This window comes from Crassostrea angulata, chromosome 3 (assembly GCF_025612915.1).
Source record: "Crassostrea angulata isolate pt1a10 chromosome 3, ASM2561291v2, whole genome shotgun sequence".
Classification (NCBI taxonomy): Eukaryota; Metazoa; Mollusca; class Bivalvia; order Ostreida; family Ostreidae; genus Magallana; species Magallana angulata.
Genome location: NC_069113.1, coordinates 45,639,064 through 45,658,749, shown reverse-complemented (window position 1 = coordinate 45,658,749; position 19,686 = coordinate 45,639,064). Strand labels below are relative to the sequence as shown.

The 19,686-nt window shown below is 35.6% G+C and overlaps 1 long non-coding RNA gene and 1 pseudogene across 1 annotated transcript; both read right to left on the bottom strand.

Moving 5' to 3' along the window:
* Positions 1-1,003: 1,003 nt before the first annotated feature.
* LOC128176922 (uncharacterized) lies at positions 1,004-17,791 on the bottom strand (annotated as a pseudogene).
* LOC128178616 (uncharacterized) lies at positions 4,366-5,468 on the bottom strand. Its single transcript, XR_008242977.1, has 3 exons — positions 5,104-5,468; positions 4,789-4,851; positions 4,366-4,698 (listed from the first exon to the last, which is right to left on the bottom strand). It is a non-coding gene; the product is annotated as an uncharacterized LOC128178616 (long non-coding RNA).
* Positions 17,792-19,686: the final 1,895 nt, after the last annotated feature.

The window sequence follows — 19,686 nt, the reverse complement described above, 5'->3', positions numbered from 1 at the left end:
TATACAGCTATATATACTTTCTTATTTTGTGGCCAATGTAGGCGTTGGCACGATATAAATCTCCGATTTTTGGGACACGACACGAATACCCCAAAACCGTTTTATTTCTAATACATGTAATAAAGTGGTTTAAATTATCACACGTGGTAATGTTGTTTTAAAAATTACAATACAATTAAGATTTAATGCACGCTAAAAGTAAGAGATCGTAGTTACTGGAGGTTGACATGCTGTAGAGCTTTTGTGTAATAAAATTAACTGTAGTATAAATAAACAATAATACGCAGTGATTTTTCTGCATTTTTCAAATGGGGCCTGGACCTTTACATTTGGAAAAAATCATCGACATTTTCAACAGTTGGGGAAAAATTAATAATATTGCTTTTAAACCTTATTGAGTGCAAAATATAATACATATGTGTATATAACCTTTTTAATTTCCTATAAAAATAACAAATTTTCATCACACACAATTCTTCATTTGTAATTTTCTTTTTCTTAATCTTTTCCCAGATAGCAAGCTTATATTGGCCCACCGTTGGGCCAGTGTTATCATTTATGTGGGCCCAATGTCGGAAAATAACTTTGGACCAATATAATTTTGCTCATCGGCGCAGCATTGCACCAACAAGTTGGCGTAACGTTGGCCCACTGTCGAATTAGTGATAAGTTAGCTGATCGGCGCAACATTGCACCAACTAGTTGGCGTTACGTTGGCCCATTGTTGTAAAATGATAGATCTTCTGTTGGCACTATAAAGGCCCCATGTTGGCCCAATGCAGTTGGGAGCAAATGATTTGTCCATAGATTTTCTTGTTTCAAAGAATCAATTTTATGAATTGTTCTCCATGATGATGAAGAGTATATAATGTATATACTTTAAATCAAACTTACTTATTACATTATTCATTAGATTTGTTTAAAAGACAAAGAAAAAACAAAGAACTCCAATTATCAAATATCAAATTTATTTCCATTGCTCTAGCTGCAACATGTTCATAAATTAGGATCCGTGGTCCTCGTCATCTGTGGTTTGTTCCACCGCCGCCTCTCTTGCCCTTTTTTTCTCTTCTCTCAATTTTCTCCCCCCTTCCCTGTCTGCAGCATACCTAAACCACTCTTTTGTGATGCTTCCTATCTCCGATTCTGTTGCCAAGGTGCAAAGTCTGTTTTTGCGCACTGCCTCTGTAAAAATTGATTAAAATAAAAAACCATACAGTCTGTACAGATAATATTGATTCATACCGTGATAGAGAAAATCGTTTAACAACAAAATGTTTTTAAATACATTTGCTTCCGATTATTGGTTCAAACATTGGTAACAAATGATATAAATTGCAGTGTACAAGTACAAGTACATATTTATCAGCTATATTGTCTTTCTTATTTTAAAATAGAATCTTATCTACATTCAATTTGTGTCCTCTTGAATAATTAAACAACCCACAAGCTTATACTTCTTGAAACTTACTTATCAGTAGGTCCTTTAACAGGTGGAAAAAGCAATTTTATCTCCTTTCCCCTTCCAATTGATTTGCTTAGCAAGGTCATTTTTTATCATATATGTTAGTAATCTTCTAACTGTTGCCTTCAGGGTTTCTCCTCCGATTCCACTCAGTATTTTGATCTAAAAATGTAAATAATAAATATGTTAACATGTACTTGATGACAAAATTACCGGAAACGTAACAATTTGTATTGCAAAACCCATTACAGGCTCAGGGCTAGAAAGCTTAGACGGGCTCACTTTTGATTAAAGTATTGTGTTTACCAAAGGAACATATGCTAAAATACAGTGTTTTCCATTTATTTGAAAGTAAAAGGCTAGAATCTCATTTTAGGAGGCCGGGGGTCAAGGGGGCCGCCTAGGCCCCCTTGTGGGTCGAGGGCAAAGCCCTCGTGGGGGGACCAGGGGGGCGAAGGCCCTCCGGCCGAAATTGATTTTAGGTCATTTCACTTAGGAGAGCTCTCAGGGCAGATACAATTTGAAATTTAGGCATCTTCCAACAGATTAAAAATCTTAAAAGTTTGTTATATTTTTAAAAATAATAGTATTTTTCAATATTTTTTTTGGCATCAAATCAATATGACTGTCAATTTTATATGTTCAATTGCTATAGGTATTATTTAGAATTGCACATGCAGCTGCAGGTAATCTATTGCCATAAAAACTTATTGATCCAACATTTTACTAGATGACAAGCATAACAAAATGAAATAAAATAAATTACCACTGAAAATTTACTTTTCTTCTTTATTATTTCACTTCATAAAATCAATGTTAAATCTTGATGCATGTAATTCTTTAGATTTGGATTAAAATGGATAATTAATCTTCATCTGAGCTATTCGAATTTGAATAATTACATGCTGATGCATCAAGATTTAACATTTTTACAGCATACTGCACTTGATTTTTAAGTCTGAGATATTGTCTGCTAAAATAACTGGGTTTGTCTGGACCCCAATTTCTGATGTGTAAGTCACATCTGATTCAGAATTTGGTTATGTCAAATGAGCTAGATTATCATTTGAGGATTTCTTAGGTAATCTTCTTCTGTTTCTGGATGCACACCAAACATTCACTGATTCCTTAATTATTGTGTCTTCTGCTTCTTCACAGGGTGGTCCATTTATTGAAACTTGCATGAGGCATTCAAGCATAGATTGGGAGAGTCGATTCCTTTGCTTTGTCTTAATTGTTTTAAGAGTGCTTGCCCCTCTCTCTGGCCATGCATTACTAACAGGAAGAGCTGACACTACCTCTGCAATGTATGCTAACTTGGGATAAAAATGCTTCATTTGAGGTTTTAGAAGATGATCAATAAACCAGTCTGTTGGAGTTGTACTAGTACAATTTGATTTAACTTCATCTGGCATATTGGGCAACACAACTTCTGCAACATAGTACTTCATCTTTTCCCATTCTATTTTCAGTTTATCCGTTTCAACTTCATCTTTGCCCTCTTTTGGGTAGAAATGCTTTGCAATTACCAGAATGGCCTGCTTGCCATATTCCTTAAAACCAATATCATCTGGCAGTGGTACAAGTGTTGGATCCAATATCTGAAATGCAGACAAAAGTTTCATACTGTCATTGAATCTGGCATCAATATTTTCAATTAATGCATTGGTGTAGTTGGTCAGCAGTTTGTGAAGATATTCTGAATCTCTGACATTCCACTTGATATCTCCACACATGTTTGTAAAAGAGTCAGCATCGACTTTTAACTTTTCCAAGGGCTCCTCTGTTTCTTGTATCTCTTTTATCTTGTCCTTGGTCATTTTTACTGCAGGGTTAATTGCAGAAAAGCTGATGACATCCTTCTGAAAATATTTGGAAAGTTGTGCAAGGATAAGAAGAATGTCCTTTAAAATGTTGAGAGCACCTAAAAACTGGAAAGACCTCATCTTTTTCAACAGACCACAAGCTGTTGCATCATCATCCATCTGAGAAAGTGTTTGTAGCACAGACTCATAGTCACTCACAATGGCATCCACAGCCGCCTGAAAACTAAGCCATCTTGTTCTACATGCTTTTTTCAAGCGCTTGCCTACTGACTTTTTGGCTTCCTCTCCTAACATTATGTTTTTCATATCAGTTTGCACTTTTAAGTATGCTGCCATTCTCTTTGGTGAGTTCTCAAAAAATTGCCATAATTGTCTCAAAATTGTTTCAACAGTTTTTATGTACTTAATTGATTCATTTGTGTCTGTACAGGATAAAGCAAGTCGGTGACAGATACAGTGAATATTAATGAGCAAAGGGTTTTCCTCTTTCAGACGTGTTGCAACACCTGATCTCTTGCCAACCATGACTGACGCTCCATCTGTCACAAGTCCTGTCAACTTTTTAGTGTCCAACTCACAGTTCTTCAGCTCCTCGAGTATCAAAGATGTTATAGCTTCTGAGTTTGCACTCCTGTGTTTTTTTAATACATCTTGACATGAAAGGAAAAAAGTTTCTACTTTTCCAGTGTCTTGGCAGTAGAATTGAATATAAGTAACAAGATTTTCAGTGACAGAGATGTCTGTGGCTTCATCAGTCATTAGACCAAAAGCTTGAACTTTTTGTGCCTTCTTAATAATTTCCTTCTTTACTGTCTGTCCAATGGTGCTGAATATTTCCATCTGACACCTAGCTGTGATTAAAATATCTCAACGCTTCAACATCACAAGTTTTTTGCATAAAGTCTAATAATGGAAGTAGTTTTTTATTTGCAATGAATTCTTTCATTAGAAAATATGCTGATGAAAACACCATCTGTAAGACACTGGATTCTACTTCTCTCTTTTTTGTCACTTCTTGATGAAAATAAGAAACTTCTTGAATCATTTCACTTTTTATTGCTGCACTATGTAGTTTGCATTTGCTGTGTGTGTTCAATGCATCCACTTTAAACCTAACACTGGGTGTCCCAGAGAAAGTTTCTCTTTGATTATTGGGATGCTTCATGTTGTGGGTTTTACATACAATGCAGTACATGCCTTCATTTTCTATATACAATAGCCACCAATTCTTTGCCGAAAGCCAAGCATGTTGAAATTTACTTTTAGTGCAAGTATTAGTGCAACCTTTTTTACTGCACAAGTAACATGAGTGAATTGTTTTATCCGAATCAAATAAATCTTTAATATTTTTGACACACTGCTCTGGTGACCAGAGTTGAGTCGAATTCAGTGAAGGAGCTTGATTTCCTAAAATTGAGATTTTTTTTTATAAGTAATTCATTTCAAAACACAAACTTTAGTACCATTATCACATATCAACATGGGTCGGAGCATTACCATATGAAGATCCAGAGCACAAAGAACTTTCACTCTCTAGTGTTGTTGAACAATCTGATTTTCCTAAAATAAAGGAGAACATTAAATTAATTATTTTACAATAACATGTACTTTAGTTACTAAAAATAGGGCTATAACAAATATTCATCTACTTTGAAAATATATTCAATCAACAATTCTTCATCAGGACTCAAAAGATTTTTATAAGTTTGGTTTTATGTCAATATCTATTGTGAGTTTCATAACAAGTATATACATTTCTCGTTTTTATTATAGATATATTGAAATTTATTATTTTAAAGTAAAATATATTACATGTAGTATATTACCGCCAACAAGAACTAATACCATAATTCAAGATCTTCGACAACTGAAAATAAATCGAAAACTTCAACAAATAAAACAAACTGAATTATTACAGAATAAACAATACATGCATGCTAATTACAAACTGTAAACCCAACCCATACATCGTAAGATGTGAAATATAACAGAATGCTTGAATATACTTCACAATTACAACAGGAAAAGAGAAAACAATAATTCGATTTGTTGGAAAAATAAATATTCATATCACGCAAACATAGAAAGAACATCCGACTCGGAGTCATTGAAATTCTGTAAGCCACAACTTCACAAACTGATAATGTAAATGTGTAACAAAAATAATACATCACTGTTCATTCACTAACCCGAAGAATTTTTCGGCCTCTTTCCAGAAAATATTTCTTCCAACTTCTGCTGCCTTTTCTCCGCCATATTAAATGCCTTTTATTAATCGGGATCGGGATACATTCGTTTAAATCAAGTCGTACTTCGTCGAGTTCGTGTACGGTTAGATTTATCAACACAACGAAACTTTCGCTTTTTTATTTTTTTAATTTAAGGATTTTTAACCGGCATTTCTATGAATTGAAGCGGTCAATTTGGCCGGCGGCCGGTTCTTAGGGAAAACACTGAAATAGTGAGACTGAGATCAAAAGTAAACTCGTCTAAGTTTAATAGCTCCTGACACACTGTCACCAAGTTTCCTCAAGTCAGTACCCAGCCTCAAGTCTGAGTTTTAACCTTAGTTGAAGAATTGGAAATTTTGGTGACGGTGGGACCCGAGTAAAGATCTTAACAGTGACTTTTATTAAATTTAATTTTGGATTTAAGACTTTAAGTTTTTCTATAACAATGAAGAAATGAAACCTACCAGGTTTCCTTTAAGTTCCTCATCTAATCTGCTTTCTAAGTTATGGATATCTTGCCGTGTGACCAGAGGAAAAGTCTGGTCTAGCAGCTCAGTGTTATTCTCTGTACAGGAACTTCCAATATTGTCAATTTTCCTCATCAGGGCATGCAGCAGTTTGGTATTTAGGTTGACCTTGACCTTTATTTCCTCAATTTGAGTGAGGAGTTTCCTATCCATGGCTTAAAGATGAATTAATATAAATATAAGAGAAACGGTGAACATTATCATCAACAATTCATAGATTGTAAACAATTTTTTTTCACAGTGTGCATATAGTACATCAATACAATTCTATAATTACATGTACATGTACACTGTATATTAAGCAGGAAGAGAAAAGGGCCATTTACATGTAAATTGATAAAGGGGGGGGGGGGTTATTATATTTAGTCAATTGCTTTTCGATTTCACCCAACTGTAATGTCCAAACATTTAGAACCGACTCCTGAGATGTGTTTATTTATGTGTTTATATTCAAGCTATTAAGCGCTCTCTGACTGCCCATGTTATCACGGGTAAATCTATGTACAATCCCAACATCTGTTATCATATGAAATATCACTTCACTTAATAAATAGTTAGCAAACCATACAGACGTGTTTCTTACTCTCTCTCTAATACATTACAATGGCGACGAGGATGCCTTGGTGATACTTGGACATTTAGTACTACCGTGTAGAACACTTGTGGTATATTCATCATGTCATCATTACCAAGTTTCCCACCGTTTTCTGTGCATGAAAATGCACCTGACATTCGTTGGAAAAAGTGGAAGTTAAGACTAGACAATCTTATTCTCGCAATGGGCGTTAAAAACGACAAACCGAGACAAAGAGCGTTACTTCTACACTATGCTGGAGAGGAAGTGAATGAAATTTTTGAAACTCTACCCGACACCGGAGACGACTACGACACCGCTGTAGCCAAACTTACGGAGTACTTTGCGCCAAACAAAAATGCAGAATTCGAAATTTATACATTTAGACAGGCGAAACAGGAAGCAGGGGAGAGCATAGATACGTTTCACACTAGGCTTAGGCAATTATCATTAACATGCGAATTCGCCGCAAATGACAAGGAGCTGAAGTCTCAAATCATTCAGGGATGCAACTCAACGAGGTGGAGGAGACGTGCATTAAGGGAAGACATGAGTCTGAACGATTTACTGAAGCTAGCGCGATCTATGGAAATCTCAGACAGACAAGCAAGCGAAATTGAGAAATCGGACAAATCCACAAATGATGTCAATGCGATAAGGAAACGCAGAAACGCACCCAAATTCCTTGAGAAGAAACACAGAACGCCGCATCACAAGGACGCACGACCAAATGACAAGTGCTATTTTTGTGGAGGATCATATCCTCACCGGAATGGAAGATGCCCCGCCCGAGGTAAAACATGCAATTCATGTCATAAGCCTGATCACTATGCTTCAGTGTGTCAATCAAAGAAGAAACCGCATTCTACTTCTAAATCAATCAAGCAACTGGATAAAGCCGCCAAGTACAGTGACTCCGAAAGTGAATCTGAAGAATACGTTTTTGGACTGGGTCAGATTAACTCTGTATATAAGCAACCACAAATAAAAGTTGAAATCAACGGAATCCCCGTGACAGTACTTGTTGACACAGGCTCAAGCATCAACGCAATTGACGAGAAAACATTTGAAAAATAAGGGGTAAAGTAAAACTGAGGAAAGCCAATAATCCTGTTGTTGCGTATGGATCAAATACAAAGCTTGAAATGATTGGAAAATTCACAGCAACGATTGAAAATGAAAAGAAAATCGGAACAGCTGAAGTTTATGTTGCCAAAGGAAATTATGGCTGCATACTAGGATACGATACGTGCATCGAGATGCAGATTGTACCAAGAATTGCGACCACCGTATGCGAAAACAAAATTGAGAAACTGTGTAAAAAGTACCCATCAGTGTTTGATGGAATCGGAAAACTAAAGAATAAACAAATTCAACTCCACATCGACAGAAACATACAACCAGTAACGCAACCACATAGACGAATACCCTTCCATGTTCGAAAACAGGTAGAACAAGAACTAAAGAAGTTAGAAGCGCTTGACATAATCGAAAAAGTAGAAGGACCAACACCGTGGGTGCCACCAATTGTTGTCGCACCAAAACCCAAAAAGCCTGGTGAAATTAGACTTTGTGTTGACATGCGTAAAGCGAACACAGCCATTCAGCGGGAAAGGCACGTAACCCCAACAATTGACGACATGATCTTGGATCTTAACGGTGCTAGAGTGTTTTCCAAGCTTGATCTTAATGCAGGCTATCATCAACTCGAGTTACATCCGGAATCACGCAATATCACAACATTCTCTACTCATGTAGGATTGCGTCGATACAAGCGACTCAGCTTTGGAATTTCGTCCGCTGCTGAAGTATTTCAGAATACACTCAGTACTGCGTTGGAAGGACTGCGTGGTGTCCGCAACATCAGTGATGATATAATTGTGTTTGGAGAAAATCAGCTCGAGCATGACAAAAACCTGGAAGCTGTATTCAAGAGGCTATCTGAAAGAAATCTAACATTGAATAAGGATAAGTGTGAATTCAACAAGTCACAGCTTGAGTTCTATGGATACGTGTTTAGTGCCAATGGAATATCAGCAGATCCACGGAAGGTTGATGCTATAAAGACAGCGGAAATTCCCAAGAATGTAAGCGAGGTAAGAAGTTTCCTGGGCATGACCAACTATGTCGGGAGATTCATACCAAATTATTCAACCATTACAGCACCATTGAGGGACCTCACCAAAAACAATGTTAATTTTGAGTGGGGAAGGAATCAACAGGAATCGTTTGAGACACTCAAACGTGATCTCACAAGTGACAAAGTAATGGCTTACTTTGATGCAACAAAACAAACTGTAATGATTGTAGACGCTAGTCCCTTAGGATTAGGAGCGTTATTAACTCAAGATGGGAAAGTCATATCATACGGGAGCCGAGCGCTAAATGATGTTGAAACAAGATACTCCCAAACTGAAAGAGAAGCATTAGCTGTTGTTTGGGGCTGTGAACATTTTCATTTATACTTGTTTGGAAACCAATTTAAAATCATTAGTGACCATAAACCGCTAGAGTCCATCTTCAACAACCCAAATTCAAAACCCCCAGCAAGGATCGAACGATGGAGACTAAAGCTTCAACCATACAGCTTTACAGTTCAGTATAAACCGGGGAAATCAAATGCAGCAGATTACATGTCGAGACATCCATGTAAACGATCGACACCAGAACTATCAAGCATTGCAGAAGAGTATGTAAACTACGTTACAGAAAATGCAGTCCCAAAAGCACTCACTTTAGAGAAAATCGCCGAAGAAACACGTAAGGATTCGGCACTTCAACATGTTATTGATGCGATCAAAAATAGAAAACAAATGTCACCATGTTCATTCAAATACAAAGTAATTGACACTTTAATACGCAGAAAAAACGAGATGACCATTTATCAAGATGGGAACGATTATGTCCTACTGGTCGAAAACAGGATCATCATCCCAGAAACATTACAACATACCGTAATACAATTAGCGCATGAGGGTCATCAGGGAATCGTGAGAACCAAACAACTCCTCCGCGAAAAGGTTTGGTTTGTCAACATAGACAAAAAGGTTGAAGAATTTTGTAAGCGATGTATCCCGTGCCAAGCATCTGTTCCTGGAAGGCATTGCGAGCCACTGAAAATGTCACCGCTACCAACACGACCATGGTCAGAAGTGAGTATGGACTTCTGTGGACCATTTCCGAATGGATCGTACCTAATGGTTGTGATTGACGATTACTCAAGATATCCTGTCATAGAAATTCTGTCAAAAATCTCGGCAAAAGCAGTGTTACCAAAACTCGATAGCGTATTTGCTTTATTTGGAATCCCAGACGTCGTTAAAACCGACAATGGTCCACCGTTCAATGGATCCGAATTTAAAGAATTTGCTAACCATCTAGGATTCAAGCATCGAAAAATAACCCCGTTGTGGCTTCAAGCGAACGGAGAAGCAGAGAGATTTATGAGGACTATAGGAAAGGCAATAAGAGCAGCACATAGCGAACATCGGAGCTGGAAACAAGAACTTTACAACTTCCTTAGAAATTATAGAGCCACACCTCATTCGACTACCAACGCGACTCCAGCAGAATTGCTGCTAGGACGAAAATTAAAAACTCGTGTTCCAGAGATCATCCCGCCAGCAGTGAATAAGAAAGTAATCCAAGACAATGAGTGGAAACGAAAAGAACAAATGAAACAATATGCTGATGAAAAACGAAAGGCAACACAACATAAATTACAGATAGGAGATCAAGTCCTGGTCAAACAACGGAAAACGGATAAATTATCAACTCCGTACAATCCACAGCCGTACACAGTAATTAAACAACATGGGTCCATGATTACTGCGAAAACAGAAGAGAAAGAAATAACCAGAGACGCGTCGTTCTATAAGAAGATTAACACGGAATGCGATAAGCCAGCTGAGACCTCAGATGACCTGTGTGAAGACGTCATTAACCCGCAGCCGCCGGCACAGCAGGAACCTAGACGGTCAACACGCGTACGCAAACCACCATCGTACCTAGAAGACTACTTGTGTAAATAGTGCTCTAATAGATGTAAAGGGGCATAATAATCCCCTCAATTATAAACATACTTAGATATGTATTAGTTTTAGTGTAGTATTTAGAAAGGACGGTGATATTCTGAATAAACTTTTGTGTTTCAATCAAACAAGAAAAAATTGCAATACTGAATTAGGTCTAATGAATTTTATTTTAAACATGTGCTCCATTCTGAAGAAAGGGAGGGATGTAATGTCCAAACATTTAAAACCAACTCCTGAGATGTGTTTATTTATGTGTTTATATTCAAGCTATTAAGCGCTCTCTGACTGCCCATGTTCTCACGGGTAAATCTATGTACAATCCCAACATCTGTTATCATATGAAATATCACTTCACTTAATAAATAGTTAGCAAACCATACAGACGTGTTTCTTACTCTCTCTCTAATACATTACACCAACCTTTTTTTTTTTGGCTGATGAATTTAAGGATAGAAGAATATAGAGAATTTAGAAGGGGATGGAGGTGGTGCAAGTTTTTTTGTGCCCCCCATCCCACAGCTCGAAGATTGATGCTGTCTGCCTGTACACTTTTTTTTAGTGAATTTCTCTTTAAAATGTATATGTTCCATATTTTCCACAGTTTTTTTTTATACATATCTTATGTATTTGTACTATTACTAGTTATTAACTTCATAACAAAAACTTCAAAACAATAAATCATGATTTCTAACTATATATAGATTGTTAAACAACAGGGTCTTTTCGGTTTCTAGAGTTCTTTTTTTATGAGATAAATCACCAGATGCCCCGATGTTTCTGTCAGGGGTTCTGTCAAAGAGAGATGGCAGAGCTGAAGAACCAGATGTTGATGGAGTTGCACTTGCTGCCACCGGTAGCTGGTAAAGGCGATAGGCAACTTGGGGCTACTGATGGACATGCTCCGGTCCTTTCTGATGATCGTGGTGTCGTTGGTTTCTGCAAACTAATCACTGGGGGTGGAGGGGGAGGTAAAGGTGGAGATTTCCTTGCCTTTTTTGGCCGCGAAGATACGTCTTCTTCTTCACTCTCTTCCGTCCCTGATTCATATCGAGGGTTCGGGCTATAATATAGGTTTACATGTATTTAGTTATAAAGTTATTAATTTAATTTCAGGTGGTATGGGACGTGTCCCGATGTGAAATACTATCAATGTCAAAATTAACTGTAATTTTAAAGTCATCTAACAGTATAACAGAATCGTTTAGAGTGTTCACTAAGAATCTGTAAGTGATGAATTCAAACCCTACATGAGATTTTTAATTTTTTTCTGAAAATATTTAAAACATATTTTTGGTTGATTTTGTAAAACTTAAAAATCAAAACCAGTGAAATTATAATGCATTTCATCCACAAAAATATCAACAAACGTCCTTTATATACCACCTTAAGAATCATAATATAAAAAAAAGTGGATTTTTTTTCTATAATATTTTTTGGTTTAATCTGAAGCATCTGTTACCATGCGACTCTTTTGCTTGTTGTATTTTCGTCATCAGTTTGGAGGTCTGAAGTTAACTCTGCCAATGCTAACTTCCTTCTGGCTTGATCATATGATCCTTTAAAAGAAAGGGAAAGAAAATATAAAGTCAGGCTACAGTATAAATTTTATATGTTTTATATGTTGTGTTAATGCTATCTCCATTTTTTTATCAGATGGCTTCATTGAAATTTAGACTGAAATAATTTTTCATGCAAAGTATATTTAACAATGTGCAAACATACTGTTCTGAAAAAAAGGGGAATAACTCCAATTTATTTTTTTAAAACCTTTTTTCTCGCAGAAGGAGGTTATTTTCAATTAGACTTAATCAGATAATTAACAAATTACAAAATTCATGGTAGCCAGAAAATGATTAAACACATTTGACAAATGCACGGGCAGGTGCATCACAAATGACAGAATGAATTACCAAATGTATATTCTTCCCCTCAAAAGATAAAGTTTTAGTTCTAAGTTCTTCGTATTCTTGAATAAAATTTCTTAAATAATCGTGCAAATTATTTGGTTCCAGAAAAAATGCCGATAATAAATGGTTTTTTGCTATCGTCATTTTTGAACATAGCAAGAGTCGGCCAAAATTGATGCTGAGAACTTCTGAACAGAGGTAGACCATCAATATTAATCTGAAGTTTCAGATAGATATCAGTTTCATGAATGGACGTGGGTAAGTTTTTAATATACTTTGTCATGCTTTCAGATAGTCCAAAGTGAAAATATTCACCACATATTTTCATTATATTGTAACTAGTTTCTGTACATAAAAGTGTTCTAAGATCTTTTTGCAGATCTGGATTCGACGGTCTAAAAATTTTAAGCAAATCTCCGAGTGAAATATTTGGTATATTGTTTTTTATAGCCCACTCTCAAGCTTTCGTGTAAATTCTCCCTACATTCATCTGAACTTTCTGAATCAGTATCTGATAACAAATATGTCATGTTTCTTTCTATGTCTTCAGAATTCAGATATGTTTCATTTCCATCATAGTATGTTTCAATATCAACACTAGGATGAACATTTTCTAAGTCTATAGACAAATTTGGTTGTGAATTAATTCTAGAATCAGCTCTATTGACATTTTGTGCCAAATTTTCAGTAAAATCCCTCCGATTTTCATTAAAAAAGATTCATCAAAATCTACATGTATTTGTTGCTCGCTCTCTAAAGACGCAATATGTCTATCAACATTAGCATTAATTAAGGTCTTCCGTTTCCAACGGAAGACCTTGTGCTGATTCTGTTGGAAATTCTTCATTATTATTTTTCTTCTTCTTTTTCTTCTAGACGTTTATTTAAACTGTAATATCTCGCTTGTTTGTCATTAGATTTTATTCAAATTTTCAGGGTTTATTGTAAATGACAATAGCTTACTATAGCAAAAAATATGGGGAAATCGCTACTTCCGGTTTTGAGTTATTTTCCTTTGAATATTTTTTTAGTGGGTCTCGTGTACCTGCAAAGGCTCCGAGTAGATCCGTAGCAAGTAGTTTTAATTTACAAATCTTTAATGTAGACATCTTGAACGTTGTCCTCCTAGTTTTACATGTTTGATTAACACACGTATACTGCTTAAAAAATTACATCGAAATTTATGTTTCAAAAAATGTTAAATTTTGCTTATATCTTTGCTCAATAACTTTTTAGTTGTAAATTTTTTCTAGACACATATAGAATAAAAGTTGTGCAGAATATAAAGAGCTTTGATTTGATACCATAAAAAAGGGGCTAGCCCCTAAAATGAGGGGTCTAGATCCCTTAAAAGTCTTTGCTTCATAACTCTAAAACGGTAAATTTTTCGATATGGGCGTCGCTGCAAAAAATGTTGTTTGTGACTTTATTGATCTCATCAAACTGTTTTTGTGTTCGGGTATTGCATAATATTCGGGTAAAAAGTAATACGTGTTGACCAATACTCGCGGCAATTTGGCCAAGTTAACGAAACTCTCCCTCGCCCGCGGTCGAGAAAATCGGTCACCATGGTCGCGGCTGGGCTACCTAGCGGTCAGCGGTTATCTAATACACGAGAGTTGCGTCTCTCACAAATGAGTTTATTTAATCGCAAACTCAAAAATTGTGGTAGTTTTGATTACACATAAAAGTTTATGGACTAAACGATTGGGTGTCAATTAAGAAATCGTTCAGTTAATTAATAAAAGCAATGTCATTCTCAATCTAAAGCAATATCAGACATAGATCAATTGTGGGTTTTAAGTTTAAAATAAAGAACTTCTATTTGATAGAACATGGTCATTACACTGCAAACTTTTCAAATCTTCCTGGGTTCTGAGATGTGCGTGTCTGTGCGTTGTACCTTACGTAATCTATCCTTCGTCCACGGCCGAGGAGATCAGCCACGGCTGCACTACTAGCGGTAAGCGGTTATCTAATACACAGGATTCGCACACCGCGACGCACACTAAGATTAAGATGAACGTGTTTGAGTTTATATAGCCGTAAATACAAGAACTGTTTTAATTTTATATTATAAAAGTTTGTCCATCTTGTATTTATTTAATTAAACATTTGAGTGTAACTGAATATTGATGAAAGATATTACTCCAAATCGGAAACATAGTCAGATATAAATTAATGGTTGGTTTGTATATCTAAAAAAATTTACCCCCCCCCCCCCAAATATTAAATGATGATCATCCCTCGCACATGGCCGAGGAGATCCAGCGCGAGTTGACAAGTGATCTGCGGTCGGCTCGTGTTCTTCTACATGTACCTTATCACGCGTTCATGTTTCATATTTTGCACGGACAGAACTATATTTTAGTATGTTTTCAACTATTATATATATTTAAGACGAAAATAAATAAATTTGTTTTACTTGTACAGTTGATTAAGCTTAAAAATCAAATCAAATTATAATCAAAGTTCCATGTTACATGTTTGCAGTAGGTGCTAGCACGATAAAAGAATGTCCTGAATTGAGGCATTTGATGATTATTTAAAAGAATATTCACATGAGTTTTAACAACTTAAGATTAATAGATTCTATCAGTCACATATTAATCACTCTGTAGTTTTTCTACATGGTTGTTCGTTTCAGTGTGGAAGCGAACTCAGTGCTGTGTCTCCCCTCCTCCCGCCCCTCTGACAAGTGCTCGCGCTGGATTTTTTTAAATTGGCGAAAAGATATCCAGATCTGTCGAAAATCATTTTTGGTGACTTCTTCTCATGTGTAACATTTTCTCCTCAACGTGTTTTATTTTCCCACCCGTGTGTTTATTCGGCCAGTCTGTGTTAATTCAATCGCCACGTGCGACCGAAAATCTTGTGTCGCTTCAGCGCACACAACTCAGAACATATGTAATTGAGTAACAGTTGGAAGGGTGCTTTTATAAACAATAAGACTATTATTCGAGGTCAATCATCTTCACATTAAAGATGTGAAATCGTAACCTAAGAATTTGGCTAATAAATTAACCTGTTAAACACGCTACACTTTTATAGTTAGGAACATAATAATTCATGATATATTATAACTAAAAGTTTGAAGACAAAGACAATTTCTTTCTTGGGAAATACGACTACATTATGCAATGCAGTCGATCGCCATAGAAATCATCAAAGTACTGCAACTGTCGACGGATTTCTTATTTCTTTGAAAGACCATGATAATTCACTTGACTTGCAGACTATAATATAGCGACATATCTGCCTCCCAAAAATATATGCGCTTCTCAAAGTTACACTTAAGTGAGATAGATGTGCGTTATTGGGAATTTTATTTATTGCTAATTGTATGGAAATTAATTTAAAAAAACAACTTTTAATTGAAGTTGTGTATTATGAGGTTGTAATGCAACTTAATTTACTAACAAGGTTAGCTACAGCCAGTGGAATACTTATTTTAGGTGAACAATGAATACCCAATATATTAAAATACAAGATAAATAGTTTCCAGAACTATAATACTAATATGCTTGTGTATATGAAGGTTGCACCCTCATTTGTATGGCTGTAGGTGAGGAGGTATAGGTGTATCGATGTACATACAATGTATGACTGCACATACGGATTCCAGACCATGGCTACAGACGATACCAATGATAGTCTTTTAATACATCAATGCACAGTTTGATCTAGAAACTGACCAGTTTCATAACTTCTTCGAATTTCTCTAACACGAACTGTCTAATTCCTTCCAAGAATTCCAATTTACGCAAGCGCAATTGAAGTTTTTTTTAAATTTTAATTAGTCAACCCACTGACATAAAAATAAGGATTTTGCATATTATTACATCGTCGAGAGAAGTAATATTCATTTCTGTAAATAAGGTTATTTTATTCACATTACATAGCGGTGTCTCTATGAAACAGCACCATCTGGTGTAAAATTTAGATGCTCGCCTTTGCATAAATTCTCCCGCTCATCTTTTTTTTTTTAGCTGATTATATATTATTTTGAATGTCCAAATCTACTCGTATTGTTAAATAATATCAGACGACACACATTTCCCTGTAGAAAATCTCAAAGATGCCATCAATTTTGACTAATTACTAAATTTTGTCAGCACGTAACAGTTTTAAACTTGCAAATAGTCTTCAAAAATTTAGAAAGATTTAAATACAGTAAAACACGGTTATAGCGAACACGCTTATAATGAATTGACGCATACAGCGAAGTGAATTTCATTCCCCAAGTCTCTATTTCATGTTGTAAACTTGACGGATATAACGAATTACGCTTATAACGAAGTTAAATTGGCCGTCCCTGGGACTTCGTTATAAGCGTGTTTCACTGTAAACAAGTTATCTTAGAGAAAAGGTCACGTGTTTTGTAGGCGGGTTAGGTTTTTTAAAAAAAACTGCAATTCCTAACATGAATCATGAGTACATACTGTTTATAACAATGCGTGCTACCCTTTGAAAATTTAACTCGCCATTAAACATCTCACTTTTTATAGAATTTTTGAAACGATTACACAGACTGTGTTCGAAAAATAGTTTTCCTAAAACATTTTCTTCCTGTCTTGTTCAAAACACATTTTATATACAGGCTTTCAATCACAACACGTTTTTATAACAAAAGCAGAACTGAAAGTTTAGTCATTATAATCGTTTGACACCATATTACATATATTTTTAACCCGCAGCAACAACGGAAGACCTACTCGTGGCTTTGCCACGAGCTTTGCTCTAGTTTGTCGTCTTATTGTCCAGTATGAGACATGCTCTGTCATTTTGTAGGTTTTAATGATTTTTTGCCCTTTTTTTAATATTCAAATATATTCGTATACAGTGGTAGTTGAATGGCTTTTTACCTGTTATAATTATAAAACAAGATTGATATAATATCATCAACCAGTTCATGTTATTTCATGCAAACAATTAAAAAAATGTTATTAAATATTATGCAAGTTTCATTAAACGTTATTTTGTTCAAAAATAAAAACCGGTGCATGCGTCATGTCACACGCTAAAGACGTGAACAATGAAAGAAGAACGCCTAAAATTATGTACAAATTTCTTTCACAAGGTTCGCCATAAATACTGATTAATCTATCATATCGACAATTTAAAACAACTGACCCATATATGCAGAAACATGGATCTCGGAGGAAGGAGTCCAGGAGGGGTTAAAGGAGGAGGTAGAACGCCCCAGGGGGAAGGGGCGGGGAACCATCCTTATATATACCGAAATAAAACTTGGAACAACCCTACCCGTAAAAATAAATTACAAAACATCTTAACCATAAATTTCTCGATCTGTTACCCCCCCCCCCCCCCCCCCCCGGTGGAAAATATGTTAACCCCCCCCCCCCCCCCGGTGGAAAATATGTAAACTCCCCCCCCCCTCCCCCCGGTGGAAATTATATGGATGCGCGCATGAAATGTTTTGTAGTGTACACTTGCGAGAATCTATATATATTTAATTGAAAACAAGACTTATTTTGAAAAATGTTTTCTGCTAATTCTTGTCAGATTTTAGAGAATTTTATATAGATTCAATTTGCTCCTGCAACGGATATGCATTGGAACAGTTTTAACAACTCATTTGTAAAATGTATGTATAACGTTAGATACTGTATTTAAAATATATAATATCCAATCTTCAAACTTTGAGAAGTACAATTTACTTTACTATTAACAACTACATAATCGATATAATATTCAAAACTGTCTATAATATTGTACATATAATTATGAAATAATCTTACAAAACTAACAACTCAAAGGCATCAGAGCTGTGATTGTTGTATAAAATTAAACAAACCATGCATGAAGTTTCATATATATATATATATTTATTTAAAATGGTACTTACATTTTTTTACTGGCAGCCATTCTCAAAGAGAGCATCAGATTGAAAGATTGTAAGAATGATGATGTCACATATCACATCACATTCTCTTTTGGCGGGAGCAGTTCAGTCACCGGTGTAAAAAAGTTACTTGTGGCAGTTCAACAAAATATTTAAATGCACTTTACATTCAAGTGTAAATTCAAATAAACACAAAACACCTTTATAATTTGAATTTAATTTATTTTGAGTTTTCTACACAATAAACACGATCATTTTTTTTAAATTCAATTAATTGATGCTATAATTTAATATCATACAGTCATACTTTATTTTTTGATTGTTTTTAATTAATGACATGTCATTTCGGATATCAAACACATAATATATATATTTATATATCTGAATGCAGGTATATCTATATAAATTTTATAGCTTTAAATATGTATATTCGTTAGTTTGAGCTCGTTGGATCAATGTGGAACAGCGTATTAATGCCAACAGTGATCATTTTCACGTTGGTCCAACGTTGGTACAACGTGTGTATCCCATCTATGTTGGTCCAACATCGGAACAATGTCGTTGCGCCAACAGTTATATTTCCGCTATTGGTCCGATATTGGTCCAATGTAATCCTGCCAACTGCGATTTATATCCGACTATACAACCATATGCCAACATCGGGCCGATGTAAGCTTGCTATCTGGATTGAAGTTGTCAACAAGTTTCTCTAAATTTTCACTGCATAACACTTTGTTCCGGTGACAAATTCTCATTAATGCATCTGTGTTTTGTTCAGTGAGCCTATTTCTTTCTTTTGGTGATAATATTTGACAAAAGCGAAATTCCCTTTATTACAAATGTACGATATTTTTCGTAAGTCCAAATACAAGCTTTAGCACAGGTTAAGATGATATATCAGAGGAATTAAGGCAGTATTCTGACAGCACTCCTTGTACACGCTTTGATTAGTTATACCTGTGCTTGTATAGACCAATCCACACTTTACAAAAGTTATGTCCCTTGGCCGCCATCTGTGGGGAAAAACCCATATATTTCTCACAGTAGCCTTTGTAGTTTAGAGGGTTGTAACTTCGTTATTGAATACTAGAAATACGTTTCCGCTGTGAATTTGAATTGCCCCAAGTCGGGGCAACACACACATCGAAGGAATAAATTAAATTCCAAGAGATTTCTTCACAGGACGCCCAAATAAGAAGGGAAAGGTTGTTTTTTCCCTTTTGACCTTTGGGTTGACCCCGCAAAGGAGAACAACT